General features: G+C 44.4%; 1 pseudogene; it reads left to right on the top strand.

Annotated features, from left to right (window-relative positions):
* The first annotated feature begins 364 nt into the window (after window positions 1–364).
* On the top strand, window positions 365–11974 carry LOC122088957 (annotated as a pseudogene).
* The last annotated feature ends 3426 nt before the right edge of the window (window positions 11975–15400 follow it).

The raw sequence follows: 15400 nt of genomic DNA, 5'->3' as shown, positions 1-15400 counted from the left end.
TTCCTCTATAAATAGCAAAGAGAGAAAATGAAGGCTGTGGCAGCAGTGACACTTCTTGTGCTCATTCTAATAAGCTTCACTGGCTTATGCTATGGTGACCTGCAAGTTGGGTTTTACAAGAGAAAATGTGGATTCAACGATGTTGAGCAAATGGTCGGAAGAGTCATCACCACACAGGTCATCAAGGACCTAACATTGTGGCTGCCTTCCTCCGGTTGCATAGATATGTCCACATTCTAACCTTACATTTTCAATGAATGGTAACTAAGCAAGCTTTGTGTCGTCGGTGCATAATGAGTTCACTCTTATTATGCTTTTGAATTTTTGTTAAACCTTAATGCTTTCCTTTTTTTTTTTTTGGTTCATGATTGAAAAGGGTTGCGACGCATCTATCCTTTTAGATGGAAATTCAATAGAGAAAACTGCACCTCCGAACCTTAGTGTGAGAGGCTTCGATGTCATTGATCAAGCAAATGCTACTGCAGAGAGAACATGTCCAGGTGTAGTTTCTTGTGCTGATATTATTGCCATGGCTGCTCGCGATGCTGTTTTCTTGGTACGTAGTTTCTTTCGTGATAGGAAAATATGAATTTGTACTAGTTAATTAATTACTTTTTCGTTAAATGATCAATTATATTAAGAGGGAAATAGAAAAAGAAAATATAATACAACTTGGGACCACCTAGTAACTCCAACACAAATTTGGGAAGCATCCCCTACCTTTGGCATTGCCATCAGTAGGAATAGCACACCCCAACAAACCAAAGACACAAAGACTAACTAGAGAACCAATATTTAGGCCTGCAATGAGAATTCATCTTGAGTTCCTCTAACATCTGAGATGTCCATTCAACCATGGTGGTTGAAATAGTATTTTTCATTGCTAGCTTTGCAAGCAAATTCGCAATTGGATTAACTCACATTATTATCTCATAATTACTCTTCCTATTGTATGAAGGTTTGAGATGCCCTGGTGTTGCTGTTGAGGATCTGCGGAAGGGTGAGCGTCGGTCTTGCACAAGCACAGAAGGCAGAAGCCAAATGGTGACTTTGGGATTAGTCCTCCGACGCCCAAGTTAGAGACTCGCACAACAGTTTTTTAGAAGAATAATGGTGTGAATGTGTTGACTTAGCTGGCTCTGTCTTCCGGGTCCCCTCTTATAGGATTACCTCTTTTCGAGTCCTACTAGGAGACGTCCTCCTCTTCTTTCATGATCTTAGGGAGATTTTGGAGGACTCCATCCTTCACGTCTCCCTACCTCCATGGGGAATATCCCTTTTTCGGGTATCTTCCCCTCTTCAAGTAGTTAGAGTCCTAGTATGTCTCTATCACCTAAAGAGGATTCAAGCTTCTTCTTTCTCCTGATTTCCGGAATTGTGGCTATACGTGGTTTTTTGGGTATCTGTTCATAGATATCCCTATATTTGGGTACCATATGTCCACACCTTACTGAGCGACTAATTTGAGTGTATCAGAAGCCCCCCTAACTACCACTGAGAAGCCCTTCTAGAGGGAGTAACAACAATCTGTCTCTCTTCTTTTTTTTTTTTTTTTGAGAACCCTTCGGTCCCTCCTGTTCGGCTTCAGCTATCGACCTGATGGAGGGAGGACCCTTCGGTAAGGTTTGCTTGGCCTTAGCCTGAGTCCCCAACCGAGGGAGGACCCTTCAATCTGGTCTGCCCGGCCTTGGCTTGAGCCCCCATCCAAGGGAGGACCCTTTGGCCAGGTCCACTCGGCCTTGGCCTGAGCCTCCATCTGAGGGAGGACCCTTGGGTTAGGTCTACTCGGCCTTGGCCTGAGCCCCCAACCAAGGGTAAGAGATTGATGATGGTTCATCGCTCGTGTGGTAGACTCGAGTGGACCTCGGGAAGACCCCTTGATGACGTGTCTTGGTCATTAAATGGCCTCGAGGAGTCAGACTGTTGCTCTCTAGCTTATATATAGTGCCATTCCCCTCATTTTGACGTTATTTCTTTGTCAGAGCCATCATCCTTCAGCCTCATCTTCTTCCCTTCGTCTTCAGTTCTCTTAAGTGTCATCATAAGTAAGTCCCTATGTCTAGCTCCTTCGGTAGTGAATCTTCGTCCTCCGAGAGGATTGTGTCTCTCCCTAGGGATCATTGCCCCGGGCATATCCGAGGGATGTCTTTAGATTCATCTTGAGTCCTCTTGGTCTCATGCCTCTTCCTCTACTGTGCCACCTTGGGAATCCGTAGGTGGTCTAAGCGGTGAGGATATCAGGGAAGGGGTTCTTGAGTCCCGAGCCCAGACCAATGAATCCTTGGCAGTTGAGGCCAAGGACATTGTGTCTACCAGGACCAAGGCGAGCTTGATGAGCTAAGAGCTTCTTATAGTATCCCAAATGAGTTCATCCTTTGGGTTCTAGATCCTACAGATAGGGCTAGCTATAGGAATCCCAAGGAACTTTGCTTCTATCAAGATGCCTTTAAGGCTGGACTTCGGCTTCCTCTTCACCCCTTCTTTGGCCAAGTGTTTCGGCACCATGGTATCTATCCCACTCAACTAACTCTGAACAGGTGGCGATAGATCCTCAGCTTCATCATTTACTTCTCTTGGATTCAGAGACTCCTTTCCCTTGCTCTTTTTCTTAATTATCAGTCCCTCGGTGCCAGTAAGGGGACTTGGGCTGGTACTACTTCAGCCCTCGAAAGGATATCTGGTTGCTGAATCGGTATCCCACATCGATCCACGGTTGGAAGCTTAAATACTTCTTCGTGAGGTTGGCAGAGGGATTTCCCCTTGGCAATGTCTAGGACATCCCCGACTTGAAAGACATGAATTCCACCCCTGCCCTCTTTGAGACAAATGAGGAATCACTAGCGATGGCCAAGAACAAGATTCGGTGTCTACGAGTTGAGTCTGATAGCCTTTAATCGGATGTCATCTTATTCCAGTTCGGGCTTAACCTGGGTGATTCCTAGGCCTGCCTAAATTTGTTCTTGCCCTGATTATTCTTTCCTCATACTAATCTTTATTATATTCATTAAAGTGCAACTTTCAAGGGCTAAGGTTAAGGCAACTGCAACCGTAAGGCAAGCCCAGGAGAGGGAGGCCTGAGCAAGGGAGACGCAGTTGAAATAGAAGAAGAAGGGGAAGGATAAGAGGAACACCTCAGCTTCATGTTCGATCGAGCCACCTTCAAAGTGGAAGAAGAATGGGACAAGCGATCCAACACCAAGAGGTATTCAAGCCCTTCCTGCCCAAGATCATGAAGTGCCCACACCCAACGAGACTCCTTTTGAAGCCCACCACCGAAGCCAGCCATCGAGCTGAGGCCAGACTGAGCTTGGCTTCATCCCAAACTGGTCTATCAAGGAGGATGACTCCTTCACTGTTGGCCGAGTCTTGTGGGAGTTGGTGCAAAAGGGAACCTCTCGAGGGATGCTTCCAAGGCTCAGAGGTAGGTGACCTCAGCCCTAATCACCAGCACTTGCATCTTAATGGCAGGGGTAATTCTTCAGCCTTTGTGATTCTTCTTTCCACTTTAAACTATTATTACGAATTGGCCTTGTGTTTTCCTTAGGCCTAGAACCAAGTGGCTCAGTTTACCATCCTAGCCGACACTTTAGCGAGGGACCTTGAGAGGTCTAAACTGGGGGAGGCAAGCCTTGAGAACGAGCATTCCTTCCTTTACAAGAAGGTGGAGCACCTGGAGATCGACCTCCTTCGGGCCTATCAGGAACATGACCGGGAGCTTTCGGAGCTGAAGGCACAGATGTCAGAGAATCTTTGGGAGGCCGAGATCCAAGGGATCCAAAGGTATAAGGCTACGGAGGAGTACAGGGAAGAGGTGAAGCAGGTCGCCGCTCTAGGGTACACCATGGGCGCTACCGAGGTCCGAGACTGGATTCTCGAACACTGTCCCAAGGTCTCTTTCGAGGGCAATGGCCTAATGTTTGAGGATGAAGATGGTGAAGTGGCCCTTGTTGTCACCAAGGTGGCTGAAGGTGAGGAGAGCGATGATGAGGAGGAGGTTTGACTGCCCTATGAGGTTCCTCCGACCACTGGTCATGATAGCTTCGACCATGATGCCAACCGTACTGAGGATGAGACCACCCTGCCGACTGACGCTCTGTGAAGCTCTCCCTTATTCTGTTTTATTGTAATTTCCTTTTGGCCTTCGAGCCTAGCTATGTAATGGAGGCCTTCGGCCTCCTCCCTTTCTGTACTTGCTGTTATAGGGCTTTTATCATAATGAACTATTTTGCTTTTCCTTTCTTGCTACGTCTTCTTTTCTTTCCTCTTTGCAACCCCTACTGATTGATATTGAGCCCGAAGGATGATCGAGCTATATTTTTAGTCCGATGGCTGGGGCCCAATGGCTGGGGCTTGAAGGCCAGGATTATGACCCAGTGTCTGAAGTATACCGCCTGACCGAGATCTGAAGGCCAGAGTTTGGCTGAAGGTCAACACTTGTGCAATACTTGTATTTTCCAAGTGTAGTGTGCCTTAGCCTCAACAGCAGAAACTTTCTACCTGATCGAAAGCCGAAGGGTAACAAATGAGGCTAGTATCAACCATTTTTGTCTATGGCTTTGAGGGAGCTGCTTTGGCTTTCTTCGGGTCGGTGACCAAGTATGTGTGTCAAAGGACAAGGACCCTTCGGTTAGGTCTACTCAACCTTGGCCTGAGCCCCAACCTAGGGTGGTCCCTTCGGTCAAGTTTGCTCGGCCTTCGCCTGAGCTCCCAACCGAGGGTGGTATCTTCGGTTCCTGAGTTTTATGTAATTATTTGAGACCAACCAATCTGCCGTGAACCAGCTTTTTATAAAAATTGGAACTAAAAATTAAAAATGAAATTGAAAGTGTTGAAAAAATCAAAGGATGGTTGAAACTAAACATGCATGCAATTACTATTACTGGTAAAATTTCCTCAGATTCTTCGAATTCCATGACCGGGGTACCATTTCTCCCCTTATAGTCTCCAGGTGATAGGAGCCTAGTCGTATTACCCTGGTGACTTTGTAGGGTCCTTCCCAATTGGGTGCCAACTTTCCCTGATACCTGGGTCTGACATTTTTTCTCTTCTTAGGACAAGGTCTCTGAGTCTGAATTCGTTTCTTCATACTTTAGAATTGTAGTGCCTTGCTACCTTCTATTGGTAAGCTACAATTCTTTCCTATGAGTCTTCTCATACTTCATTCAGGAGATCTAAATTGGCCCGAAGTCCCTCATCATTTTAGCCTTCATCCTAATACTACTCTGTGGGTCATAACACCAATTTCAACTAGGAGTACAGCTTCTGTGCCGTAGGTCAAGTTGAATGGTGTTTCACCGATGGCTGACCTTTCAATTATTCAGTAGGCCCAAAGGATGCTATGTAGTTCATCTGCCTATAAACCCTTTGCATTGTCTAGCCTTTTTTTATTCCCTGTAGTAGTGTACAGTTTGTTACCTCTGTCAATCCGTTGGTCAAGGGTTAGCCGACGGATGTCTTTTTGTGATCAATGTCAAGGGCTTCACAAAATGATCCAAAAGTTAGATTGGTGAACTGGGTTCCATTATCTGTCACTATCACTCTGGGGATCCCAAATTGATAAACCACCGCTCTTTCGAAGAAGTCTCGTATATTCTTTACTATTATTATGGCTAGTGCTTCGGCTTCTGCCCACTTGGTGAAGTAGTCAACTGTCACCATCACAAACTTTCTTTGCCTTGTTGCCAACGAGAATGGTCCTAGGATGTCCATTCTCCACATGGCGAAGGGTATCAGACTGGATAGGCAGGATAGTTCTGTGGCATGCTATCTAGGAACTAGGGTGAACATTTGGCACTTTAAGCATTTCTTGACAAATTCTTCAGAATCTTTCCTCATGGTTGGCCAGAATAGGCCTTGTCGCAACACTTTATAGGCCAAGGCCTGGCCCCGATGTTGGCCACATATTCCTTTGTGTACTTCTTTGAAAACATACTCGGCATTGATAGGGTCCATGCATTTGAGGTATGGTGTGGTGAACCCTATTTTGTGCAGTGCTTCATCCTTCAGTAGGAACCATGCTGACCTTATACGTACTTTCCTTGCCTCATCCCTATCCTTCAGGAGCACTCCCTCCTTTAAGTATTTTATTATGGGATCCATCCAGCTGGGGCTGTTTCCATTAATGGGCAACACTTTTTGGGAACTCATGGTGCTTGGTTGAGGTAATACCTCAAAATATACCGAGCACCTTAGTTCCATGAAGTCCAATGTTGCTAGTTGCAACAGCGCGTCTGCACTAGTATTCTCTGCATGCAGTACCTATTTCACCTTGAATTCTTTAAAGGCTTGAACCTTTTTTCACACCTTCTTCAAATATTCTGCCATTCTATGTTCCTTTGCTTCATAGTCAACATTCACTTATAGCACTATAAGTTACAAGTCACTGTGCACTACTAACTTCTGCACCATTAGAGCTCGTGCCATATTAATTCCGATAATCAGCGCTTCGTACCCGGATTTGTTGTTGGAGGCACTAAAGCTGAACTGCAGAGTGTATTCGATCTTGAATCCCTCGGGACTAATGAGTATGATGCCTGCTCTTCTTCTCGTCCCGTTGGATGCTCCATCCACATACAGTGTCCAAGCTTCGTTTGTCAGAGCCTCAACCTGCTCTCGTGCTTCATCTGGGAGTGTCTTCTCAGCGATGAAGTCGGCCAGGGTCTATGCAATGATAGCAGTCCTTGGTTTGTATTAGATGTCAAATTCCCCCAAATCTATAGCTTAGTTTACCAATCTTCCAGACATATCCAGCTTCTGCAGTATTTATTTTCTTCAGGGGATGGTCTGTGAGCACACATTTCGTGTGCGACTGAAAATAAGGTCTTAATTTCCTTATTGCTATCACAAGTGCATATGCCACTTTCTCCATCTTCCTCTATCTTGTTTTTGCATCTAGCAAGGTTCAGCTGACATAGTATATCGGTTGCTATTGCCTTTCCTCTTCTTTGAATAGTATTGCAGTTACTGCTACGACCGATATAGCTAGATATAGTTGTAGAACGTCCCCGATGTTACGCTATGTCAGCAGCGGGGGTGTCATTAAGTATTCCTTCAGCTATTCGAAGGAAATTTCGCACTCGCCAGTCCACTTGTACCTCTTAGATCCTTTCAAGGTTTTAAAGAAAGGGAGACACTTGTCAGTCGAACGAGACATAAACCGACCCAAGGCGGCAATTCTTCCCGTCAGCTCTTGGACTTATTTCACATTTTGTGGGGACTTCATCTCTCGGATGGCTTGTATTTTCATCGAGTTGGCTTCAATTTCTCTTTCCAAGATGATGAAGCCGAGAAACTTTCCTGACGTTACTCTGAATGCGCACTTTTTTAATTCAGCTTCATGTCATATTCCCTCAGTACTTGGAATGCTCACTCTAAGTCCCGGATATGATGTTCTGCCTTCAAGATTTCTATGAGCATGTCGTCCACGTACACTTCCATAGTCTTACCGATCATATCCTTAAAGATTTTATTCACTAACCTTTGGTAATTTGCTCCTACATTTTTTTAGCCCGAAGGGCATTACTTCATAGTAGTACAATCCTCTTTCGGTTATGAAGGATGTCTTCGGGACATTAGCCTCACACATCTTAATCTGATTGTACCTTTGTTTAGGTTCATGAAGTCGATGCATATTCTCCATTTCACGTTTACCTTTGGGACCATCACCACATTGGATATCAATTCGGGGTATCGGATCTCCTGGATGAACTTAGCTTTCAGTAATTTCTCTACTTCTTCATCTATCTTCTGCTGCCTCTCAAGGGCAAAGCTTCTCTTCTTCTGTTGCACTGGCTTCTTAGTTAGATCAACACTCAGTTGATGCTTAATCACTTCTTGAGCTATCCCTGGCATGTCCAAGGCTGACCAAGAGAAGTCGTCTAAATTATCCTGAAGAAACGAGATAATCTTTTCTCGTTGTTGCCTTGGCATCAACAATCCAACCTGGAACTGGAGGGTATTATCTCCTTCCTTGATGTCAACCTAGATTAGGTCCTCAGCTGGTTGGGATCATCGCGTAGGTCTTCTATTGGTAGTGCTTCACTTGCCTTTTCTTTTCCCCACAGGGTGGTGGCATTGCACTTTCGGGATGTTTCTTGGTCACCTCGGAACTCCCTCACCCCATTCTTTGTGGGGAACTTCATCTTTAGGTGTGGCGTTGATACTATATCTTTCAGTATATTCAAGCCAATTCTTCCAAGTATTGCATTGTAGGCGGAGGTAATGTCAACCACTAGGAAGTTTATCATCACAGTGACTTGACGATCCCCGGTAACAGCTCTCACCGGTAACTCAATTGACCCTTATACCTTTATTGAAGCTCCTGAGAACCCCTGTAAGGGGTGCTCGACTTTCTTTAACCTATCTCTATCCAGGCCCATCTTCTGATAGGCTTCGAGAAATACGATATCAGCTGAATTGTTGTTATCTACTAAAATTTTCTTTACCCTATAGTCGACTATTGTCATAGTGATTACCAAGGCATTGTCAAGGGGTGTATGCACTCCTTCCATATCATCATCTGAGAATGAGATTACCGTCCCTGTCTTCGTTTTCTTGTTTGACCACTCGGTAACATGGACACTTTGGGCATAGGCCTTGGGCTTTTAACCTGAGAGAGAGATTTCTCTAGCAGCTAGTCCCCCACTAATTATAGTTATAGCCCTAGTTGGGCTATTTTGGTTGTTTTGGGGGTGAGGGTTGATTCACTTGGGTGTTCGATCTCTTTGCCGCTCCCGATTGTCTTTTCGGGCTAGTTCTCTTGTTTCACGATGGCCCCTACCTTCTCTCTAGTGGTTGTCTCTTTGATCATTGCCATCTTAGACATCCTCCTTTTCTTGGTCTATGAACCTACCTAAATATCCCCTTCGGATCAGACTTTCTATTTCCCCCTTTAGGTGCCAGCAGTCTTTGGTGTTATCACTATGATCTTTGTGGAAATGGCAATATTTGTCCATATTGTGCCTCTCTGGGTGTCGCCCCATCTTCCCTGGCCACTTGACTACTTGGCATCTGAGGAGTCCTTTATCTGCATCAGGACTTCCGTTCTTCTCCGATTGACGGGTGCTTACCTTTCAAACTTCCACGGCAGGCTGGGTGCTCCACCACATTCTGACCATCGCCTTTTTTTTCCTTCGAAAGGTTTATTTTCCTCTCTTGAGGTCTTTTTCCTTCCTGCTTTCTCTTCGGCTTCTTTGTCGGCCTCCAGGGTTTCTTCCATTTGGATGTATTTATCACATCGGGCTTTTAGCTCTGCCAAGTTCATTGGTGCACGTTGTGCCAGGGATCTCTTTAATTCTTTATCTTTGACCCCTCCTAAATGGGTAGTGAACTCTTCCTTCGGGTCTAAACCCCAAATCCCAAGTTTCTCCTAATGAAAGCATTTCATGTAATCTTGTAGGGATTCTCCCGCCTGCTGCTTGACATTGGTCAAGTTGTATGTCATCTTCTGGAGGGGTTGACTGTTGGAGAAACCTTTTAAGAAGACGTGGCTCAACTCGCTGAAGTTATGAATCGACTTCGTCGGTAGTCGATTGTACCACAATCTTATTGCTCCTCTGAGGGTCAAAGGTAGGGCACGACACATGATGTTTTTTGAGACTCGATGAAATTGTATTGCCACTTTAAAGCCTTCATAGTGATCAACGAGGTCCTCGGTTCCATCAGAGGTGTCTTACTTTCTTACTTTGGCAAACGAAACCTGACAGGGAGTGGATCTCTCATGACTTCATCATCTAAAGTCGTGTCATTAGTGAGATCTGGTTCGTAGGCCCCTACTCGATTGTCTGCTACTTTTTGGATCTCCTCCTTCAGGTCGAGGATCATCTGCTTCAGCCCTTGATCTTCAATCCTTTGATCGACCCCCTGTCATGGTTCCTCATGTCTTGTCCCTACTGCGCATCGCGCCTTCTCTCTAGGTGCAGGGCTCTCCTTGGTTGCATGATTTTGAGGGTTTCAGCCAGACCTTACTGACACTGAACTACTGTGGTCTTCATCTCGAACTCGTTTCGGCTGAGTGTTGGAGTCTCTCGCTGTTCTATTAGTTTCCTGGGTGACAACCTTGGAGACTTCCTTCATCGTTTAGACCATTTGGTCGAACTTCCCTTGGAGAGCATCAAATTGCTCCTTGGTCACATATTATTGTACCCTAGGAGAGATGGGGGATTGCTGTCCCTACGCACCAAATTTCTAGCCAATCATTGGTCCCTTACAAGACCTTCTTGACTATTGTTCCCTCGTTCTTCGCCTGTGTCTACCGAGGGTGGCAGAGGTTCTGAAGGTTCCCCTGCGTTCATATTTCTACTCGGTGCTGCTTTTGTTTTCTTACGATTATAGGTCTTCCCCACCATTACTCTCGTTCCCACAAATAGCGCCAATCTGTTGCTGCCGAGAATCTGTGGAAAGGTGAGTGTTGGTCCTACACAAGCACAAAAGGCAGAGGCCCGGAGGTGGCTCCGGGATTAGTCCTTCAACGCCCAAGTTTGAGACTTGTACAACAGATTTTTAGAAGAATAATGGTGTGAATATGTTGACTTACTTGGCTCTGTCTTCTGGGTCCCCTCTTATAGGATTACCTCTTTTCGAGTCCTACTAGGAGACGTCCTCCTCTTCTTTCACGATCTTAGGGCGATTTTGGAGGACTCCATCCTTCACGTCTCTTTACCTCTGTAGGGAATATCCCCTTTTCGGGTGTCTTCCCCTCTTAAAGTAGTTAGAGGCCTAGTATGTCTCTACCAGCTAAAGAGGACTCAAGTTTCCTCTTTCCCCTAATTTCCGGAATTGTGGCCATACATGGTATTTTGGGTATCTGTTCGTGGATATCCCTATAGTTGGGTACCACGTGTCCACACCTTACTGAGCGGCTAATTTGAGTGTATCACCTTGATACTGTGAGAATTGGCTTGAGCCACTCAAATTCATATTTCTAGTCCAACCCTGACTTGGTCCAAAATTAAAATGGCTTAGCATTATAGGATACTAAACCTTTTAAAAAAGAAAGGTTATAAGACCAGCTGTCATCAGGTTTATGTTGGGTTGATCTTGAGGTGCTGGAAAAAGCCAACTTATCTAATCCAGTTGAAATATTAAATTAGCTAATCTGGGCTAGGATTAGTCAACCAGAATTTAAAACAACCAGTGCCGGTTTAGGTGGATTGGACCTAAAATTGCCACCTTTGATTTTTTACTTTCGCATATGCAGGGTGGAGGAGGGAGATACAATGTACAGACAGGGAGAAGGGATGGCTTAGTATCACTTGCCAGTGAAGTCAATCTCCCAAGCCCTTCAACATCAATCTCTCAAGCCATTGCAGCATTTGGAAACAAGGGACTTAGCCCTATAGACATGGTTCTCCTACTTGGTAATACTACTTAAAAGATGTCTTCAATTCCCATCCTTAATTTTCTCAATATCTTCATTAATGTGTTCATCTATTGATGTACAGAGAGGTTCAAATTAAATTTACTTTTTTATATTAATGTTAGGTGGTCACACTGTGGGGGTTGCACATTGTTCAGTCTTCCTAGATCATCTCTACAATTTCAAGAACACTGGAAAGCCTATGATCCAACCATAGATCTGTCCCTAGCCTCAATTTTGAGGCTCAGACACCCACAAATTGTGACGATGGACAACATAGTTAGTCTCGACCATAACAAGCTAAGTACAAACATTGTTGACAATTCATATTATGGGAAATTGATGAGAAGGAGAGGGATTCTACAAATAGACCAAGAGTTGGCATTGGATCCTCCGACAAGGGCCACAGTGATGTCTCTAGTTACTGGCATTAAGTTTTCTCCCCAGTTTGGTCAGGCTATGGTGAAGATGGGAGTTGTAGAGGTTCTTACTGGAACACAAGGTGAGATTAGGAGATCATGCCGGGCCATTAATACTAACCAAAATGAAAAGGAAAAACGAGGAGATTTTTGGAAACAACTTCTCCACAAAGCGAGGGTAAGGCTGCGTACATTATGACCTTCCCATATCCCATAGTGGTGGGAGCCTTGTGCACTGGGTACCCCGCTCCCTTTTTTCCTAATTACGTCTGGTTGATGGCAATTTTTATTTTATTTTTTGATAATTCAAGATCAATTGTGTCTTCCTAAAAGTGTTGTACCCAACATAATTAATTTCCCTTTCTTGTTTTCCTTTTCACTCCATCTGGTCAAGGGAAATTAAAAGAAAGAGAAATGAAAATTTTCAATCCTAAAAAATAAAATCTCGTCATTATTACCTCATATGACTATATCATTAACTCTAAATTATCCCTGTTGGAATTATTCATCCTAAAATAGAACACTTGTCTGAATTATAAACAAACCAAAGATTAATGATGGAAAACTTAAGCACCATACACAATATCACAAACTTGAAAATATATGGAGAAACTTAAGAAATTGGTGGGGTCGAGTCATGCCATTGGTCATTCTCCTTACTATTGTAGATGTCCCAATTCAAATTGGGTTCTTGTGAATCAGCCTCTATGATAACTAGAAAAAAAAATCCCCCAGGGCCCCTCCTGTAGTCTTTGTACTCGCTTACTGGGTCACATTAAGACACTTTAAAGTTGTGCTCAATTAGACAGAAAACAAAGAATATAGAGAGCTAAGAAAAATTGAAGTTAAAATTGCCTCATAATTGTTAGAGAAATGGATTTAACATTCTCTCTATATAAGAAAAAACACCACCAAGAGTTGTCTCCAAAAGAAATGCCCAAACACCATGCATGTATTACCAATCTTTAAGATGTAATTTTTCCTTTTTTGGAGGTTTTTCTGTTGGGTTGTGCGAGTGTTAGAGTGATTTGTATCTCATAGGTTGGGGTAAGGTTGGTTATGTCCCCCCCCCCTTTGTTTCTTTATTATTTTGTTTATCTTATTAATAAAATTCTAGGGGCTTCCCTGGCCCCAGTTAATATTTAAGTTAAAAAAACAAAACAAAACTTTCCTTCATCGGTGGCTTAACAATGGAATGGTTCAGATGTGACCCATCTCTCCCCAGTACTCTCTTTCCCCTATTGTCTGTGGTCGCAATGACCATTCACTTTGGCCTTAGGAAAATTCAGTCCAAAAAATTATATCTAAAATGTCATTAATAAAAATGATAAGAAAATATTTTATATATTCATGTTGTGTAGTGATTATAAAAGTTTCCCCTTCAAGTTACACTTTGCATCCAAATTACTCCATATTTGGTTATTAAATGTCAACAACTCTAAATCATTCCATAGTTGATTATTAAATTTTACTTTATTTTGCCTCCAAATCCCTTAGATTTACAAAGTAAATAAATTTTATTAAATATCTACTAAAAATGATAATGAAAATTAAGCAGTTAATACAATTGTGTGGTTTAACAATTATAGAAATTTCCTCTTTAGCTTAAAAAATTTTAATTTTCCTTCCCTTTAATTTCCCTTTGTAACCAAACAGAGCCTTCCAAGAAAAAAAAATAACAAATTGATAACAAAAAGAGAATTGACAATAATGAAGAGCTTGATCTGGTAATGCACGGTGTTGATACACGCACCTCTTGTGCGCATGCTAGGCTGCCTCTCTTCCACCTGACCTACATTCTCTTCAACAATCAAGTATTGGAAAAAAAATTATTTGCAAACTTAGAGCAGTTTTTATTAGGGGTGCAATAGGGCCGGGTTGGGCTGAGTTTCTTAAAACCCCAGCCCAACCCGAGTCCCCTTAACTAGGCCTAAACATGCCTTGACCCTGACTCAGGGCCGCAAAACTTCAATCCTGGACATATCCTTTAGGGTTCAGCCCAACCCTTACCAGCCTTGATTGGCCTTGATATTTCAGGGTCGGGCCAGCCCTCAGGGCCAAAATTTTTGTGTCAGTACTTGTTCAGGATCAGGGGACCAAGGGCTGGTTTGGGCCATCAGGGCCAAACTTGCACCCCTAGTTTTTATAGTACCACCTGATGAGGCAAAATATGTCCCCTTCCTTAGCACGGCTGAAGCGTGTATGCAAACCTGAACAGGACTGACCCACTACCTCTGCCCTCCATCAGGCCGTGCTACCACCTCGGCCCTCCATTACGCCGTGCTACCAGTCACCTCGGCTTGGCACAGTTAAGTAATGCACCCGGAAACGTGCACACATCCACTCCAACATTCAAGGGACGTGATCCTTGATCATGGAGAATATTCCTAGAATATACCATAGAACCCAAAATACTCCCAGAATCACAGTGCCACTCCCCTCAAGGACTTTATGCCTAAACTGGACTCTCCACAAATGCCCCTCCTTCTCTCTCCATCAGCAGCCTTTAAATACCAAGGTAAGCCTCCATCATAGGGAATCGATCAATCACTCATTTTACTGGAAAATCTCTCTTGAGCATCTATTGTGGAAAGATTTGACTTAGGCATCGAAGAGTCCCCTGTCGGGTCAGCCCGGCTCTCCCCTGTCATCTCCTCTGTGCAGGTCAACTGGAGCACCAGGAACTGTAGGGAAGATCGACCAGTCAATTTTTACCTCATCAGATTGGCGCTGTCTATGGGAAACAGTTAAAAAAGTCACCTTAGACCAATGCAATTAAGGAGTGAGAAGGTCATTTCTTCTACGAAAACACGAGTAAGATCCACCTGCGAGTTACCATTTGGACGTCCCCCTTCACCACCAATGGCAGAGCTGGAGAATGTCCCAGCAGAGACCCCTCCACAAGGTCCCCAGCAAACCAGGCCTGATGCGCAAGTTGGCTAGGGAGAGGGGGATCAGCGCAAGCAGAACTGTCAGCTCTCTCACCATGTCCCATCATCTCAGGTAACTCACCTACACATGGAAGAGCAGATGCAGAGTCTACAGCTATAGGTGTTAGTGACAAACGCACTAGTGCGGGACTTCATACGTTAGTTTGGCTTGGCACTTCCAATGTCACGGACTAATTCAGCTTAGTCGCCTAGGCCAGTTCCAGGCAGATAACTCAACGATGAATCTCCTGACAATACTGTCACCCCTTAATCAATAGCAAGGAGGGGGTCGGCCAGAATGTCATGTACTGTTCACTCGGTACCACCCCGCTCTCCTACCGAGGGGAGCAGGCAAGGTCCCGTTCCAGCCCAGAATGGGAGAGCTTGTCATTCTATACACTAGAGGCGTGCATCCGCACAGAAATGAACGAGAAAATTCTTAGAGGACAGCTCAGCAAGATCAACCCCATAGGGATCAGGACTAGCCCACCAGGCCAACCAAAGGCGCACCACGGTAAGGTTAGGATCGACTTGGTGGTCACCAAGGCAGAGGAAGAAGTCCCAGAAGAGGTGAAAGGGCACGAAGATCCCCGTATCACCGAGCTGAGGTGTATGATAACCAGCCAGTGGGTCCAGCCATTCTAACAATTATGGGTGAACCCACGGCGAAATCAGTCAGAAAAGCCAAAGCACAC

The sequence above is a fragment of the Macadamia integrifolia genome, chromosome 9 (genome assembly GCF_013358625.1).
Source record: "Macadamia integrifolia cultivar HAES 741 chromosome 9, SCU_Mint_v3, whole genome shotgun sequence".
NCBI lineage: Eukaryota > Viridiplantae > Streptophyta > Magnoliopsida > Proteales > Proteaceae > Macadamia > Macadamia integrifolia.
This window is presented reverse-complemented; position numbering and strand designations above follow the sequence as displayed.